The sequence below is a fragment of the Terrapene carolina genome, unplaced genomic scaffold, assembly GCF_002925995.2.
Source record: "Terrapene carolina triunguis isolate 2854851 unplaced genomic scaffold, T_m_triunguis-2.0 Scaffold62, whole genome shotgun sequence".
NCBI lineage: Eukaryota > Metazoa > Chordata > Testudines > Emydidae > Terrapene > Terrapene triunguis.
In genome coordinates, this window is record NW_020664413.1 from 55,466,762 (window position 1) to 55,484,985 (window position 18,224).

The 18,224-nt window shown below is 41.8% G+C and overlaps 1 protein-coding gene and 1 long non-coding RNA gene across 4 annotated transcripts in view; both read left to right on the forward strand.

Moving 5' to 3' along the window:
* Positions 1 to 1,610: 1,610 nt before the first annotated feature.
* LOC112111546 lies at positions 1,611 to 15,020 on the forward strand. The gene is made up of 4 exons (XR_002908504.2): positions 1,611 to 1,825; positions 6,875 to 7,635; positions 11,657 to 11,821; positions 14,695 to 15,020. It is a non-coding gene; the product is annotated as an uncharacterized LOC112111546 (long non-coding RNA).
* A 1,952-nt stretch (positions 15,021 to 16,972) lies between these two features.
* SPATS2L (spermatogenesis associated serine rich 2 like) overlaps positions 16,973 to 18,224 on the forward strand; it is a 119,082-nt gene continuing 117,830 nt past the window's right edge. For 2 of the 3 annotated variants that reach the window (XM_026647664.2, XM_026647660.2), the window contains exon 1: positions 16,973 to 17,104. The gene's annotated coding sequence lies outside the window, so the exon portion shown is untranslated. Of the gene's footprint in view, positions 17,105 to 17,424; positions 17,444 to 18,224 lie in introns of those variants that run through there. The other variant, XM_026647663.2, reaches the window with a different exon arrangement.

Consider the following 18,224-nt stretch of genomic DNA (forward strand, 5'->3'; position numbering starts at 1 on the left):
AGTTGTTTTCCAGCCGTCATCATCATCATCATGAAGAGATATGCATAGTCAAAACTGTTGTTTATTTCTATAGAGCTACAGAAGGTGAATTTGGCCCATTATATATACATTATATTTTACACAGAGATAACATTTGCTGCTAGAAGAAAAATTTTATATTATAATTAGAGCTGATAAAAATGAGAACACATTTCACATATATGTTTGCAAAAAATTTTCCCTTTTATTGTCAACATTTTGAGAAAAATTTTCATTGAAATTTCAAAATTCAGAAAATTTTGACCAGTCCCATAGCTGGTTAAAAAACAAGATGACTCCTTCATAGCATATTTGTACAAAAATCATCCTGTTTTTCCAATCACGTCTCAAAATTTTGATGAAAAATTTCATTGAAAAATTAAAAATTTGGAGAAGTTTGACCCGCTCTAATAATAAATACATCTTTGGATTTACAAAATGTGCTCCCCCTCCACTTACATAATTGTGTGAATGATCAAAAATGAATGATCAAAAGGAATCAGCTTCCATTGACTTGATGATGTTTGGAAATTTAGCCAGGAGATTGTTTTCCTTGAGAAGCTGCTACCCGTAAATGAAACAAGTCAGTTGATTCCAAAATTACTCAAACCAAAACTATTCATCTCATGCCATAGATGTGCAAGTCACATTTCAGAAAAGAAATAGACAGATTCCCTACCCCAAACTGCTTAAAGTCTAAGTGATACAAGTAGAATGGAAACAGCATCTGCGAGGAGAGGTATGCTGGCAACGCTGTCACTTAGAAGGCTAATCTTTGCACCTTGATATTCCAGTGCAACATCTCCCTTTTCCGTTGCCTTAGTTTTATGACACTGATTAATTTGTGTTCTTTCTTTTCATTTACATGTAAAATAGAGTATAGGATTTTGTGAAAGTTTTGTATAAAACTTGAATTATGAAGTCATTGGAATTAGGGGATTGTAATAGAAATACTGATAGAAAATGAAGTGGAGTGATGTTGATGAACACAAGTAACATAGCTCTCTTTTCTTATTAAGTACTGAGATTATTCTTAATGACAAAGTAATAGCAGAATTATTCTGATTAGTATTCTGTGTAGATTGCCATATTTCTGTAGCCAATGAAATCTGATTCTTGCAATTGTTACAGGTGGAATAGTAGCAACACTTGTATTAAGGTCGCATTATAATTTAGTTTTTCCTAACTTTTGAGAACTTGACTTTGCAGTGTGGTCACAAAGTGGTTTTAACACAATTGGGTTTTTTGAATGGAAGTTAATATTATTGTCAATTCTTACAATTTTATTGGGATCCTTGCAATATTTGGCATCTTCCTTAAAGTTCCAGCACCTAAACTAGATGAGAAACTCAGTTTTGATCTATTTAAAAAAAAAAACAAAAAACTTTCTATCCCTCATGGTTGCAGAGAAAAGCTTGAAAATGTGACCCAAATGTACCTTAAAGATTCACAAATGAGAAGGCAAATTAAAAAGAAACAAGATTGGCTTAAAAATCATGAGTATTGGGTTTTTTAATTTTGTGGTTTTGGTGGGCCTTTGGCATTGGCAGTACTGAATACATAGGTCTGAAATGAAGGCGGCATTACAATATTTTACTCTACTGTGCAAAATAAAATGTGCCTATGCTTCAGACATGAGAGCTGAGTGACACACGATTTCTCGTTTGCAGTTTTCAGACAGCAAATGGGAAATGTCTTTCGTTTCTGGCAGTTCTTGGTAAAGTAGAGGAAAAGACTGCCAGGGCTGAGACTTTGTAACTGGAAAGAACATTAAACTGAGGTGGGTTGCTTTTATTCAAACCTGGGGGTAAGGACAAGCTGCTGAAAGCAACTCTTCATTTGATTTAAAGAACTTTGATTTTTAAAGATGTGTTGTTTGTTTCCAGTAAATTCTCTCTTTAAAGGAACTCTTTTTTTCAATGAATACATTTCTAAATGGGGCCAAAAACATTCCTACTATATTAAGGTTGCACTTTATGGTTAGAAAAATGGGGAAATCATATCAGGAAAGTACTTTAAACACATATTAAGTTATTTGGTTCCTGGGCTTCTAAGGAACAGCCAAACTAGATATGTTAGTTTTCCTCCCTAGAACCTGGACTACACTTCAGTTACAACTCTTTTTATTTGAATACTAGATGCACACAGAGATTAGCATTAGCTTGAAGGGCTGACTTCTTCTCCCCATTATTTATTCTTTTTCAACAGCCAGAATGATTCAGTAGGAAGTTCTGGTCCTCACACTTCTGTATATCCCTCAACCTGTGTCCCAAGAAACTATGCAAAAGGCAGTGATTCAACATGGTCACAACTTCTGAGCAGTCAGGAAGCTTTGGACTCTAGAAGTGAAATCCTGCCCTCTTGAAATCAATGGGCGTTTCACCATTGGCTTCAGTGGGGCCAAGATTTCACCCTAGGAGTTAGGTTATTTGCTTTTTTACAAGAGTGGACACACACAATAAATTATCCTCGTCTGTTTAATGTACAGTAGGCCAAATCCTGCAGTTCTTACTCAGGAGGTATGATTGCAGCATGTGTAGACATGCCTCGTTAGGCTTAGATCTAGCTAGAGCAAAGCTATCTCAAGTAACAGTAGTGGTGAAGTCAAGGCACCACAGGCTGCAGCTGCTCAAGTATGTATCCAGGGTCCTGGACAGGCTGGGGGACTAGAATTTAGCTAGGCCAAAACTAACTTGGGTATGTCTACATGTGCTGCAATCACACCTCCCAACTGCAGTATAGACATTCCCTAAAGTTCTTGAGGACTTTGCCTAAATAGAATGAGTAAGATCTCCAGGATTTGGCCCAATATCCATACAGAATATGGCTTTGAACAGAGATGGTTAGTAAACCAAGCACAGTTTAGGCTTGTGCACACTCAAACTGTAGCCACCTCACAACAAAACCAACCAACACTGCAAAAATTAGTCCTGCCTAGTTCCAGTCCCAGCTGTAATTTTTTCCTCATTATTCCAAAAGGTTCTGACTTAAGGACTCGATCCTTCAAGGTGCTGAGCACTCTGGTCCGGAACCATCAAGGCAATTATGCATGTAAAACTGATCACACGCTTAAAATTAAAAACATACTGAAATGTTTTGCTGGATCAGGGTCAGAAGGTTCAGCACTTTGCAGGGTTGATCCGTGTAACATTAAGCACTTGATCCAAGGCATCTCCACCAAGCCAGTGACAAAGTTTTTTTGGCCATTGATATCAACGGGGCTAGGATTTCACCTTCTATGTCTTCCTCATGAAAAACTATTGTAGGTAACATCAAAAAAGGAACCCTGCTGATCTCACAAGCCCTGAACTCAAACATATATACTGTACTCAAATACACTAGCATGGGTAAAAATTAAAAAGATTCAGAATTCTATATGTGAATTAATATTGGCCTTATTACCATGAATACATTCCCCCACTGCTCTGAACTATTTGCCAGCGTATTTAATGGCAGTACCATATGTCTGATGTGATGTGAAAACACAGCTCAATAATGTCTTAAACAAAAATGAAGCATAATTTTAGGCATAACTGATACCCTAGGGATATGTGCTTTTCACAGTGGTAATGTCTGCAGCAGTAATGGTTCTAATTATTGTTAAATCCAAACAGTAAAGAACTGACAGGCAATATAACTACCAGTGAAAGTTTAATGAACCAGGTGTTTCTATAAGGAGGTTTTTTACAAATAATTTGTCAGATACACAGGTTGGCAGGCAATAAATTGCCCATCTTTAACACAAAAGATAACATTAATTAGAATGATATTTAATTAGGTAAGAGCATAGGATATCAGAGAGTATTAAAGGTAATAGATACTTCAAATTATTATTAAGAATGGGCCAAATTCTGAGGTCCTTACTCTGTTTTTATTCAGTCCTCTGTGTCAGTGGGAGTTTGTCTGAATAAACATTGAGAAACAAGCGAGAAAGCACCTCAAGATTTGACCCAATAATACTTAGCACTATTCAGAGCTCTTTATGTTCAGTGGGTCAAATCCTGAAAACAAGATGCAACCACAATGACACGTGAAGGGTTCTTACAATGCATCATCATCACTGCAAATGAGAATGGAGAAATATTAAAGAACTAATTAAAAGCATAATCTGCCAGAGTTGATTAGAATGCAAGCTAGGTATAACTGCAGGCAGGATCAATTAATGGGAGCCAAAGTTACAGTAGTGAGAGAGACAGAGTCTGAAGTGCTACTATATTTAGATGATAAAGGTACAGAAGAGCCAAAAATCCCACAGAATGAAGATAAAGAGTTAAAAGCATGTAGGAAAGATGAAGAAGACAACAATGAGACAAACAACATTACAAGATTTCAATAACATTGAAGACTTCAATAGGACAACTTGCCTGAATAAGGAGCACAAGGCTTGATGCTAGGAAAGGATAGAGTTCTTTTTAGGTGACTGTAGGTTAGAACCTACTTCCACTGACATAAGAAAATAAGACAAAAACACCAGGCTGCTTCCGCACTGAGAATTCAAGCTGTTGTCCCCCAGTTGGTTTAACACCAGTGTAGCTCCATGGGGGAAAGCAATGATAGAATCACTAGTGTAGACCCAGGATAAGTGTTTTTACCTACCACCATGTCAACTTTTGGGGGCAGGAGTTTCTATTTAACATGTGTTTGTACAGTGTCCAACACACTGATTCCTGGCTGCAGCCCCTCAGCATTACCAGCATGCAAATAGTAATAATAAAGAACCCAGTGCTTCTGTTAGGTCTATGCTAGACCAACAATGGGAGAATTGTGAATATCTCTCAGTGAGGACAAGGCTCCTTTGAATTCAATGGGAGCTGGACTGAGCTTCTATGAGATTAGATGAGCAGATATCTAAACTACCCTGCATATGTTTTGAGTGTTTAAATCACAAGCAGTAGACCTAAATGTTACTTGAATGTGTCTTATTCAGAAATAAACGTCTATCAATGGCCTGTTAATTTCACTTCCTAAACTTTTTATATTATTCCTGTGCTATTGTTGTTTGCACTTACCATGCTGCTAGTCTCTTGTCCCAGGGCTTTTCACACACTGGCAGCAGCTTTACATATTCATTTCATAGCACAGTACCCACAGCAAGCTTTGTTGTCACAACTGCTCAGTCACTTGGCTAACTGCAGTTATTGGTTTGATAGATTCCAATCAGGGTTTTGATCTCGGCATAATTCTGGAATAGCACTGCTGAGTGTGACAAATGATATCTTACTAAACCCACACCTTGGGAAATTGTCAGCATTCATCTTACTTGTCCAGAGTGCAGCTTCTATTCCGTTAATCACAACATTTTGATAAGGTGATTGTAGCTAATTGGTGGTATTCTTGGAATAAACCCTAGCATTAAGTTTTGCTTGACCTTGAATTACCAACCTAGAATTTGATTTTTATTTTGAATCTAGAGTGTATTCCCTAATAGGGCTAGATAAGAAATCTTAAAAGCACTTAAAATATCTGATTTGGGTCTTCTTTCCTTAAGATGCAGCTGATTATTTTACAGTTTGCTTAAAATTCACAACTGGTTGCCGGCTATTTAATTACAATTCATTATTCTAGGACAGAAATTCTGTTGTTAGACTTTCTCAAGCTTGTAATCCATAATTCACAGCTGTTGCTTGCAGAAACGCAAATACACAGCAGCATGCCTGCAGAATGTTTACTTCATGCAGTTTACAAATGGAGGGTGTATACAAAGTGTACAGCATGCATGCTGTGGCCTTTTTATTCTGATAGGCAAGATGAACACAGAGGAACTCTGATTCAGATTCAAGTACAACTGAACCCACAAAGGGTTCTGGAAATGTCACACTTCCCATTTAACATATAAACTTCAAGACAGGGTCTTGAGAATATTAATAAAGTCCTCCAGCCTCTTTCTCTGGACTTTGCCCCTCATTTCAAGAGCTCCATTAGAAGCAAATTCTTAAAAACAAACAAACAAACAAACAAACAAAAAGAGTAGATGTGCCTTGAGCTGCCAAGTTTAGATCCAGAGCCAAGCTTCCCCAGACTTCACCTCTAGAGATTTTTCTGTTTAAAAAAATAAAAGGAGTTTATTTGCACTATTGCATAATAGTGAAAATAAACTGTAGATGGGTGTAGGGGCAGAAGAGGGAAGACCACTTTCCACCAATATTTAGCAACTATACATAGCATTTACTTGTCCAAAACAGATTTTCCTTCCTTTGTTTGAAGATTTTGTTGACACGCAAAAGTCAGAAAGAAGGTTCATTATGGCCCCTCCATTCCACGTTTTGACAATAAAGAAATTGAAGTGACAATACATTTTTTTAGTCAATTCAAGTTGGCATATGTGAGTAGCAGTAGTACAGTACACTACGTTACCAGGCACAGGTTTGGTAACGATCAGTCGCTCCCGGCTGCCATGCTGTCAGCAGTGTAGCACTACAGCCAACTTGAATTAAACTCAAAATAGATGTTTAAAAAACAAACACACCTTAAGGATTAGTGTGGAGACAGGCTAAACTGTGCAGGACATAATAGCACCTAAGTGGTAATAAATAGCAGGCCTGTGTAATTTGCTGGTGGATGTTAGTCACAGGGAACAACATTTCCTAAATGACTTGAGCAATATTTGTTTACTGGCATGACAAGTAAATGATCCCTAACCTAAAACTATCTGTAAGTTCAATGATGCCAGAATGTATGTTAGTGAGTTTACCATGTTTAATAATAAAATACTTAGCAGTTCTCCTCCCCAGCATGTTACAAACATTAAGTGAATCATGTTTTGTCTACTGCAAATCGATAGTAACATTTGATAATTTATTTTATTATTGTATAGGTTGTATGCTAAAGAAGTTCTTTTTGTTTTTTTTATTTCTAGATTTAATTATTAATGTTGAACTGGACAAGGTTTTTTGCACTACAGTTGGCTGCTTTTCAGAGCGTATTGTTTATTGTTACCAAGATGTGTCATCTTGAAATCTATGCTGTATTTTTTGGTGTTCAAAATAGCTGGTTTTGAGAGAATGGGGTTTCCAAAGTTCTCTGGGGCCACTGATGGGAATCACGTGCACACAGTTTGCCCTGCTCAAGGAGCACATGAGTAGATGAACCGCAAAAGGTACTACTCCATTATTACACAGGCCCTTGTGACCCACAGAGCCCGATCTATGGACGCCAAAGTGGGCTGCACTGGAAAAGTTCATGATGCCAGGGTTTTCCTGCAATTCACTCCTGGTGCTCTGTAGCCTGTCTGTGCCTTTCCACTTGCCATGAACCCCCTTCCCTTTGGTACTGTACTGGCTTGTTGGCTTGTCCTGGATGTCCACCATAAGTTCATCATGGAAGCACTTCCTCTTTGACTGCTCCATGACAGTTCGGAATCTCAGGTTCCTGCTGGTGTGTGGCTGGGCTGCAGAGGGAGAAGGGCCTGAAAGCAGACATCAAGTAGTACATTGTTGTCTCAGTACTTTAAAAAAGGTTCAGTGCATCCTCAGAGAAAAGTGCCCGTGGAATCTCAAGGCCAAAATATGATATTTTGCATAATTCAGCTTCATTATATTCTCAGAGGAACACTTCAGTTCCCAGGAGCTCTGTCGACACAGCTGAGTTAAGCAGAGTGAAAAGAGTGCACACACAATGGTAGGTGAAATTTACATACGCTATATGTTTAAAAATTGTAGACCTTTGTAGCCTGAAGGGTGCCATGGTTTACTACTGAAGGTTTCTCAGTCCTTTCAGGCATTCTGCATTCTGGAGGACATAACAATCCTGGAGGTTCCTGAATGACAAAGGGACAGGCTATTCCAAGCTAGCTGTGGCAAGCCAGTCACATATGCTACAGAGGTTTTCAAGCTTATGGTGACTGAGCAACTCATCTATGATGCAGTGGGCTGGTCTCTTACAGAGGAAGTCACAAAAAATATGCCAGGAAGACTCCACAGGGAGGCAGATTTCGGCCAATGCTTGGTCAGCTCCTCCTACCACACCAGGAGTGAGTGTGAGCATATCACGCTGAGTTCTCTGTTGCTGCCTCATGGAGCCAAAGTCCTCACAGCCTGGTCAAGGGTCTGAAACTATCCAGAGCTGAGAATCTACCCTCCAAACTAGTGAGACGAGAGGAGACAAGGATTTCCCCCTTCCCATCTTCCAGCAAATTCTCCTGCCTTACACAGCTTCCTCCATGACCCGCCCTTGCCTTCCGTCTGCTCCTGATCCATCAGCTAGCTTTCTTCCTCAGTGGCTTCACGCTATCCCTGTCGGGGGCTTCCTCCAGTCCCACTACTTCCCTGCTACATGCTGCTTTCTTCTCCTCCTGCGTCCCCTCTCCTCTCAGTCTCCTGGACTCCCTGATTCCTCACAGTGTCCCCCATGCAGCCAGTTCACCTAAGCACCCCTCTACCCTCAGCTACTCATTCCCCCCAAACATACTGAGTGCTCCTCTACCTCCAGATAGTCGTGTCTGCTTAAGCACGATGGGAAACCTTATGGCATTGTTTCACACGTACAGCTTCTGTAAGTGGGGGTGTTAAGGGGGATAATTTCATAGGATGTGAGCCTCCAAACATGTTGGTCTGCAAAGGGTGCCCGCTGTGACTGATCCTGATGCCACCATCCCTCACTCAAATCACATAATTCTTCTTTAAATTTGCCTCTCTCGGCTCTTTACTCTCCAAACACATCATACTGAATCTAAAGTGACAGGATGAACAGACAATGTAATTCTGATGCCTTAGCAGCCTTCTCCCGCACATGCTGTGGGGTTCATACTTACTAATATACTAGGTATATACACGGCTGTACATCACATGCTGCGCTACACTTTACCTTGATGACCACAACTTCTTTTCACTTTGCTATGCCCGCCCCTCATCAGACACCATCTCTGTGGGCAGCAGCAGCATACATATCCCTGCACTTCTCTGTTGGCAGTGGCAACATAGGAGGCTTGCTGGATTTTGTAAAACTTTTCTCCAGCAACTGCTTGCCCTAAGTTTTACTTGATCCTCTATTTGCATGTTGTGCTATTAAGGGCAAAATCAGGCCCTTAAAGTGCAATTATCCTCAGAAAATGGCATTCTTGTGTTCCACATTTATTGCTCCCCAGGAGGAAGAGGTGGAGGTTTAAACCAATTTATTTAAACCAATGCAAATTTGGGTGTGGGTAAGGCCTAACTCTCAACATCACTCCCTTACTAGTTGCTGTGAGGATGGGTCTCTTGAGATCCACAATCCATCCCTGGCTGTGCCACAGACGTCCCATGTGACCTAGAGCAAGTCGCTAATACAGTACAGTAATGTTTCTCTACCTCACAAGGGTGTTGTGAGAATAAATTTATGTATGTTTGTGAGGCGCTCAGCTACTATAGTGTAGGGGACCATGGGTATCCCTAAATAGATATAAAGAAAATGAAGTTTTATTCAGTACCTAGCAGGACTGGGCTCTGAGTAATCTGAATCACACCACTTCCTTATTTTCTGAAATAGTCATTTATTGACCAAACTTTAGTTTAGCAGCATCTCTTTTGTCCTTGCTTTTGTTCCTTTTCTGTTTTTTCTAGTTATTCATATTATCTAATCTTTGCCATTTCTTTACTCCTTGCCCATCTTGTAATGACAATGAAACGCTGGTCATTGTATCCACTGTTTTCCACTGGATAACAGCTTTTTCTGCCTGTCAACCAACCTCTTTTCAAGCACTCTATCAAAAGCATAACACATCCACTATATCAACAGCATAACCTCAGCTGCCAGATTCCTGATTCCAGTACCCAGATTGCCAGCAAATGTGTCACCTCTGTCTTGAAATATTTATATTGCTTTTCAGACAAGTTTCATGTTAATTTCTAGATTTTCAAAGCAAACTCCAAAACCATTCATAGCTTTGCTGTTCTCATTTGCTCCCCATATTTGTTTGGCCAGGGTTATTTTACACTCATGATCTCCTGTAAAGAAGATCAGGTTAGGATCTGGATGCGAACATAGCTCTTGAGTGCAGTCCCGGATTCAGACCTTCCCTTGCTACATAAGTTTAACTCCCACTAAAGTTAATGAAAGTTAAACTCACATATGCACAAATTCAAAATGAAAATAGACCACTTAGTGATCAGAATCAATATTCAAGGGAGACTGGATGGCTCAGGTGATTAGGAATCAATATGGTGTCTTTCACCTCAAGATCCCTAGTTTGACTCCATTGCAGGTTACTGTAAAGTAAATTGCCATCTCTCAACTGATTGCCAGCCAATGTAAACACAGAAACCACTTTTGTAAATGCCAGCTTTGTTAGCAGTTTCAGAAAAAATGACAATGGAAAGACTGAAGCACCACTTTGTTGCTAAAGCATTCCTCCCAGAACAGGTATAAGGTACATGGACAAAACAGTGTGTGGAAGTATTTTTGCTCCCTTTCTGGTACCCGCTCAATGGATATATAAGGAACTTTTTAGATAGCTTCCATAAGAGATCAGCCCAAACCACAGAGTTTGGATCCAAATCTGTATTTGAACTTCCCTTGATCTGACGTTTTAGTTTCAGTCCATCTTCCAATGGAGCTATTTGGGCACCAACACTAAATTCACTTTAGAGGGAAAAGAGGAACAAGACTTGAAAAAATATCCAAGAATGTAGTGATGAATAAATTAGAGATTTTAACAGAGGTGCAGAAAACTTTCATAACCAATTCTGAAACTCAGGTCAAGTTCACTCAAAAGCTTGCAAATACCAAAGCCTACCTGGGTTGTGGGATGATGTTAGTCAGAAATAGTTTTGGTGGATTTGCATAGTTTAAAGGTGAAATGATGTTAAAAGCCAAGAAGTTTTTGGATGAATTTTGTTCAGATCTTCATTTGACCACAACACTCAGAGTAAGATGCAAGAGGTGCACAAATCCAAGCAAAACAAAATGGGGAGAAGTGCATGCAAGTCCCTCTATGGCCAAACAACTGAGTCTCACAGAGCCTACTAACACCAGAAAAGAGTGGTTTATTATGAAGATGGAGGGTTCTGTTGTGCTTATTTCCCTGATCTTGTACCACGAAAGTCATTAAGAGCTGAGTCCCCCTTAGAGCACGGAGAGGTGCCTTCGCAGTGATCAGATGTGTTTTGCCTGTAGTGCAGAGGGAGGAAAAATGCTTCTAAGGTTCTGGGGAAAGCTTGCCTGCAAGTAGTGGCTAAGTAGATTGTGTCCCTATGTAGTGTCTAGTCCAAATTGTGGATAATAACCTACTACTGCAACCAGCTAATGGAAATACTCCTTCAGCTCACATGGTAGAGCTCCGCTCTTTTGGTGCTCAAACTCATGGATTAAATCCCTGCTAATGAAGGATGGTGGAGGTTGTATCTCCATTTTGGAAGAGCAGCTTTAAGTTACCGTAGCACCAGTTGCCTGGAATTGCCAGCCACAATCATAACCTCACCCACTCCCAGACCTGTTTTCGGCTAGGTAGCATTGCTGGCAGTGTTAACACTTCCCACACCTTGTTCTGAAAGAGTAGGGAGCAGTCAAAAGCCAGCTGCTTGCACACAAGAGACACCCCCTGTATCCTTTCCATCCTCACTTTGTATAGCTGTGCTAGAGCAGGGAGAATATGGTCCTGAATGATCTTTTATCTGTATGGAGCATCTTACTGACCATTATATTTGCATTTTTTCTGCACTTCTAGCTACTAATGGATTCAGAGGCTGTCTCTCAAAAGACACAACACAGAAGAGGCAGCCCAGAGGGAGGTGTTTTTCCTGCTTTACCTGGGCTGTCTATGTGCTCCACTGTAGCTCAGAATCCACATGACTTGGAGAACTACAGCTGCTTTAGAGTCTGTCTATTTAAGGTACCAATATATCCCTCATTACTGTAGTATCTGAGCATCTCACAATATGTACAACACCCTGTGAGGCAGGGCAATGCTATTATCTCCATTTTACAGAAGGGCACCAAGGCACACAGAGACTAACTTGTCCAAAGTCACTCAGGAAGCCTGCAGTGAAGCAAGGACTTAACGCAGGCGTCCGGAGTCCTAGACTAGTACCCTAACCACTGGACTATCTTTTCCACTCATGGACTCCTGATTCTATCTTTCAACAGAGAGTTTGTAAATATTGCTGCTTATCACATAGCTTTATAAATGAGATTCCGTGGAGGAAACAGAAATATCCCTACATGGGTCCCCATAAAGTTTATGCTTTCACATGTACGGAAGATGAGAACTGGACCCAAAGTAACCGTCTTCCTTTTACAGAAGACACAGTCTTTATGTGCAGCCTGGCAAAGAACCAGTCAATATTAATTTCTAAATTTACTACAAAATAAAAAGGTTAATAGGGTGCTTCTAAAAAACACAAAAGACTATCAACAAATTTGTGTAGTCTGTGATATGTAGTTTAGTGATGAGTCCCTAGATGTTGGTAATTTTTTTTTTAAATAAAAAGTAAAAACCAAAGACCTCAATTGGCAGATGTTTGGGCCAGTCTTTGTATGAATGGTTCCTGGTTTCCTGAAGAATGGTTTGAAACAGCCATTGCTGGTGCTCCATACAGAATGTTTATTGTTCTTTCTACTTTCCCATTCTGTCAGTTGCTATACATGGCAATTTTCTCACATCAACTTTTATGTACACCTACAGGCTTCCCAAAGCATCTGTTCCATTTGTACCTTTTTAACTCTTCAGCATCTTTAATGTTTGTATCAGTTGTATTTAATAACTAAACAGCTCACCACTAAAACTGCCCAAAAACTCCAGTCCTCACCAAGACCAGTAGATGAAAATAAAATGTGGAGTATCTAGACTAAACAGTTCTGAGCTATTACAAGCCATAAAAAAGTTAGCAAAATTTTCCAGAAGTGCAAACACCTCATTCTCTGAACTCTCACATTGCCAAAGAAGGTGTAAAACTTTTTTTCTTGGAAAGTGCATCAAAAGTGGCCAAATGGATCTGTATGTAACTTTCACCAAAAAATGACTTTACAATTAAGATTATGCATAAAAAATTATCTTCAAAGATCTTTTTCTGTTAGAAAGTTAGAGGCAAATCGAAATAGAGGTTTAGAATTAAATCCCATCTCAGCCTTTATTTCACTCCTGCATGGCTACCACAAACCTAAAACAGGACTGACTGTATTTTTATTTTTAAATTGCACTTCATATGTGATCTTTTAAATAAATGGGGGGAAAGAGTGACCTTTGGCTGAACAGACAGTTTATGCATGAACTAAACAGCAGGTTCCCGTTTCACTTTCCCACATTCTCGTTCTCTTCACTCTCCCACATCCAAATATAATTTGTAAAGCCTTTCATCTCACATGTTACCCACTGGGTCCCACAAAACCAGTACCAAACTCAAGATTCACATGTATTCTCCTCTGCCAGCAGGTGAGCATAATCCTTGTTTTATAAGCATAATGAACAATTCTCTTGTATTTCAAAATTATTTCCAGAATTCCCAGACAAAAATCGCCATAAAGGTATAGTTCAAGATGTAAATAAATGTCAGTTAAACTAAAACGGCATCAGTAGAACACTAATGAAAAGCATGGAAATTTGAAGTTATGATCAAAGAAAGAAACCAATGTGAATGAAAATCAGAAAATTCATAGTTAAGGTTCCAAAAGCAAAGTAATTCTAACCCATTATCCCTGCCCATCATGCAACATAAAATAACCAAGTATCTAATTCATGCCATAATTTTTCAAATATGTGGACTCTTCCAATCAATAGATATTGTACAAGGCAGATGAGACTGATTAGGGACTTTGATTCATTGTGGAATAGACACTATAATAGGTATTATAAACCAAACTGTTTATGAAGGTGTGGGAGGTTTTCTGGCTCTGAGTGGGTAAATCAAGTGTTTGTTAACTTATATCTATAACATTCTGATGTTTTAATTTAATAGATATTTACTCATTACAACATTAACCCCGTCTTTACAAAAATTTGGACTAAGAATTCCTGACTCAAATTTTTAGAAAGTATTTTAAAATATTTATCCATGGAAAACTTGCTGTAAATGTTTGCATTTCTTTCTGAGAGTTTGCAAAGAATATTCGCAAGAAGATTCATGTAGTAACTGTGACTTGTGTAATTTATCCCATTTTGCTCATTGCATCACTGTTGAATAGGCCAGAGTATTTTTCAATCTTCATTCCATATTTTCAAATTATTTTTTTAAATGTCATGATGTAAACTGTATCAAATAATGATAGGCCAAATCATTAGGCCAATCACTGTGATTGGAAGGAGGAATACTAATATACAGAAATACTAATAGAAGAAAATGATGTATATGCTTAAGAGGGAGGAGAAAGGTTGCAACTGGTAGCAGCTAGAGCTGGTTGAAAAGTGGTAAATGTGTTTGGGGAAATATTTTTTAATTTTTATTTGCTCAAAAAGTTTCAGATTTTTTTCCATGAAAACCTGGTGGATTTTTTTTTTCATTTGTTGAAACCCAAAACGAGAATGTTTCAGTTTCCTGAATTGGCTTTCGCCCGCCTCTCCCTTCCTTTCCCCCTTCATCTCTTTACTGCAAAATGGTAGGGGCAGAAGACAAAACAAAACTCTGAAAACATTTTGGTTTTCATTTGTTGTCAAAAAAATCAGGAGATTTATGTTGTAAAAAGGAATTTTTTTCACAAAAAAGTTTGTTTTAGAAAAAAGGATCATTATTCATCAGAAAAACATTTAAAAAAATTGTTGATTACCTTTAGTAGCAGCTCAGAAGGGACACAGGTTGTGGCGTGGACCCTGAGGAGAACAACAGATACACCGTGATCTCAGTGGAGCATTTGCCCATCTGTGCACAGTGCTGGAGCCCCATATCCCTAGGCAGTTCAGATCATAACATCCTCATTCATTCTGAGCTATAGTGTCTGAGCTGCCGTAGCTCCTCTACACATTACTACCTACCTATCTGGAAGCAGAATCCATGGATGCCGGCAAATGGTGTCTATCTGCGTGTTTGTACAGCCCCTAACAGGATGGGACCCAATCCTACTGGCGCTTGTAGGCACTGCTGCAATGCAAATGTATGAAAATAAATAATAACAAACCAAGTACATTTTACCTACAGGAGATTCTTTGGCTTGGAGGGAAAGTACTATAGCATGTAGAATTCTCTGTACTTATTTACCAGACTCACTTAACCTATTTACTGTGCTTTTCTCCCCTCTGTGCCGTGCAACGGAAGGGTTTCATTTGGCCTAATATGTCTCAGAACAAAATGTTTTTGGCAACTAAGTAGCTACATCACACTTGAGACATGAAAACAGTTTTTGCGGTTCATGTTATAAAAAGATCCTTAACCTTAAAGAACTTTGGGCCAGATTGTGACACCCTTATTCACTATAAGTATAGTACCTTATTCTTCAGGGGGTTTCACTAAAAAAATCAGGAGTAAGGCACTCTTCAACCTCAAAATACCACAATCTAGCCCAGGGGTGGGCAAACTTTTTGGCCTGAGGGCCACATCAGAGAATAGAAATTGTATGGCGAACCATGAATGCTCACAAAATTGGGGTTGGGGTGCAGGAGGGGGTGAGGGCTGTGGTTGGGGGTGTGGGCTCTGGGGTGGGGCTGGGGATGAGAGGTTTGGGGTGCAGGAGGGTGCTCCGTGCTGGGATCGAGGGGTTTGGAGAGGGGGATCAGGGCTGGGGAAGGGGGTTGGAGCGTGGGGAGAGGCTCCGGGGTGCAGGATCCGAGCAGCACTTACCTCAAGCAGCTCCCAGAAGCTGTGGCAAGTCCCTTTTCCGGCTCCTACGCGTTGAGTGGCCCCCAACCCTCAGAACGGGGAACGGGTGCAGCCCCCGACCCGGCGTCCCAGCTGGAGTGCTGGTGTGGCCCCTGCCCCAGTGGGAGCTCACAGGCCGCCTTAAAATGGCTCGTGGGCCAGATCTGGCCCGCGGGCCATAGTTTGCCAACCCCTGATCTAGCCCTTTATGATTAGGGTTACAGTGTTATCCTTTCACTTTCAGGAACTTATGTGTCCATGGTTACAAGGGCATACATAAATCATGAAAATACTGGAAAATTAAGCAATCTAACCGAATGGGATTGTTTCATATCCAAAATAATAATAATTTCCCCCATGGTTATGGCAACTCAGAAAATCATGGCCTGTGCTATGCTGATAGATGTGTGCTGAACCTGGAGTTGCCATAAGGGAGCCATCCTTGGCAAACCTAACTTGTTTCCCTATTATTTCTAAATGCCTTTAATTTACGAGGGGCCTTGGGAGAGAGCCTCATTCCTTGTTGGGAACTGAAACTGCTGTCAGGTGAGAGTCGCCTGCTCTGATCCTTTGTGCAATTAGCAGGCTTAACTACTGACCTCCTGCCCTCTCTTGCTTCCCATTAGCCACCCAGGCAGCTCTCCCACAACTGCTCAGCCAAAAATTCCCCAGAGTTTAAAAGTCATGGACACTATAAAAACAGGTGGGAGGCCTGGGTCCCCGAGCCAGCCTCCCCCCTGAAGCAGGCTTTGCAAGTGGCTAAGTGGCCCAGGGAAGGTGTAGGAGAGAAGAGTCTGTGGCTCGGGCCTGCTACTGGGAGGTTTCCATTTTATGCCCCTCCGCTGTGCTTTCCTGAAAGTCCAAGGCTTTGACTGCCGGTTGGTAAATCCAGGCTGCCTCAGTCACGCACAAACTCTGCTGGCGGGGCCCCACTGAGCGCTCTGTCACTCACAGGCATCCCCTCAGCCCTAGGGTGGCCGGACCGCCAGCTATCAGGGGGACCACCCCCTGTTAGGGGCTTTGTCCTGTACCCCACTATTAATCCCAACCGGATTTTTCACACTGGCTCTCTGGTGACCCTACTCAGCTCCCACCCCGGCCAGCCCTGCGCAAGGGGACGTCACCCTCCCGCCCGCGGGGAGACACCCCGTCCCCTCAGCTCAGTGGGCGCGGGAAGCAGGGGGCAGCAGTGGGCCGGCGGGGAGGGGTTTGCCGCCGCCGCTCCCGGTCGGGAGGAGGAGGAGAGCGGGTGGGCGGCGTGTGCAGGAATTCAGGCGGGGGCTGGGCCAGGCGCGGATGTGCCGCTCGCTCGGGGAGAGCGGAGCTGGGCACCCGCGGGAAGCCGCCTTGCGCTGCCCGGGCTCCGCGGGGAGCAGACCATTGGCTGAGCGGTAAGGGACCCGGCGGGGCGCTGGCTGCGCCGCGCCTACACCGCCCCCTTCTCCCCGCGCTCTGCCGCGCCGGGTGGGGGCGCCTCCGTTGGGGGCTGGGGATCCCCCCTTGGGGCGGGGGGCTTTCGGGGTATTGCATGTGCCATTTCCAGACTGCAGGCTTCCCGGGGGGGTTGATGGACTTGTCCTCTTGCAGTCCCTTGAGTTTCCTGGGGGAGGATCGGTCTGGGTTCAACGCGGACAAACCTCCCCCACACCCCTTGTCCTAATGCAACAAGCCCAGGATCCGAACTGCAGCTTCTTTCACGCCTTTCGAGAGGTGCCTCTGACAGCCGCCAGGTATGCAAAATCAACAGCGGCGGGGCCCGATCTGATCCTCCTGGCGCGCCCAGAGCTGCCCTCAGCGGGTGCCCCAGGAAGGCAGGATCGGGCCCCATCTGCCATCAGCGGGTGCCCCAGGAAGGCAGGATCGGGCCCCTCCTGCTAGCTAGGCAGTCGCGGCTGAGCCCGTTGTGCTGGCGGTGGCCGATATTCCACCGCCAAACCCAGCGTTCGCCTGGTCCGGAGCTCTGCAAACACTCGCAGGAATGTGTTTGTCACAGCCCACATCGCTCGCTCCCCCTCCACCCCAAATGGTTAGAGCCTTGAAGTTGCATGGCCCTGTACAGCTCTGTCCAGTAACAGCCCTGATCACAAATGAACAGCAGCATACTAAAAAAAATTATAAAACCAGATCATTTCCAGCCTGCAGCTGTGTGTCCACATCTATCAAGGCAGCAAAATATGCTGAGCCTGCATTTAATTTTTCATGAAATGTTGCATTACAGTATGGGTGAGCTGTGAAATATTACACTGTGATTACAAGGCTGGGGTGAGTGCTAATGTTCTATAGTTGCTGTTTCCACACAAATTCAGGGATTTGAAGAACTATTTCACCTCTACTGAGAAGCAACAAGGTGGTTTACATTCAGTGTCTTTCTTATAGTGCATGAAAAAATTGAAATAATTGGGTTTATTTTGAGATCCTTTGATGTACAATTGCAGCTGGCAATAGTCTTTTATTCTTTATCATACTTCCTTTGTTGAGGAGCTGTACATTAACAGTGCAAGACTTTTTTTT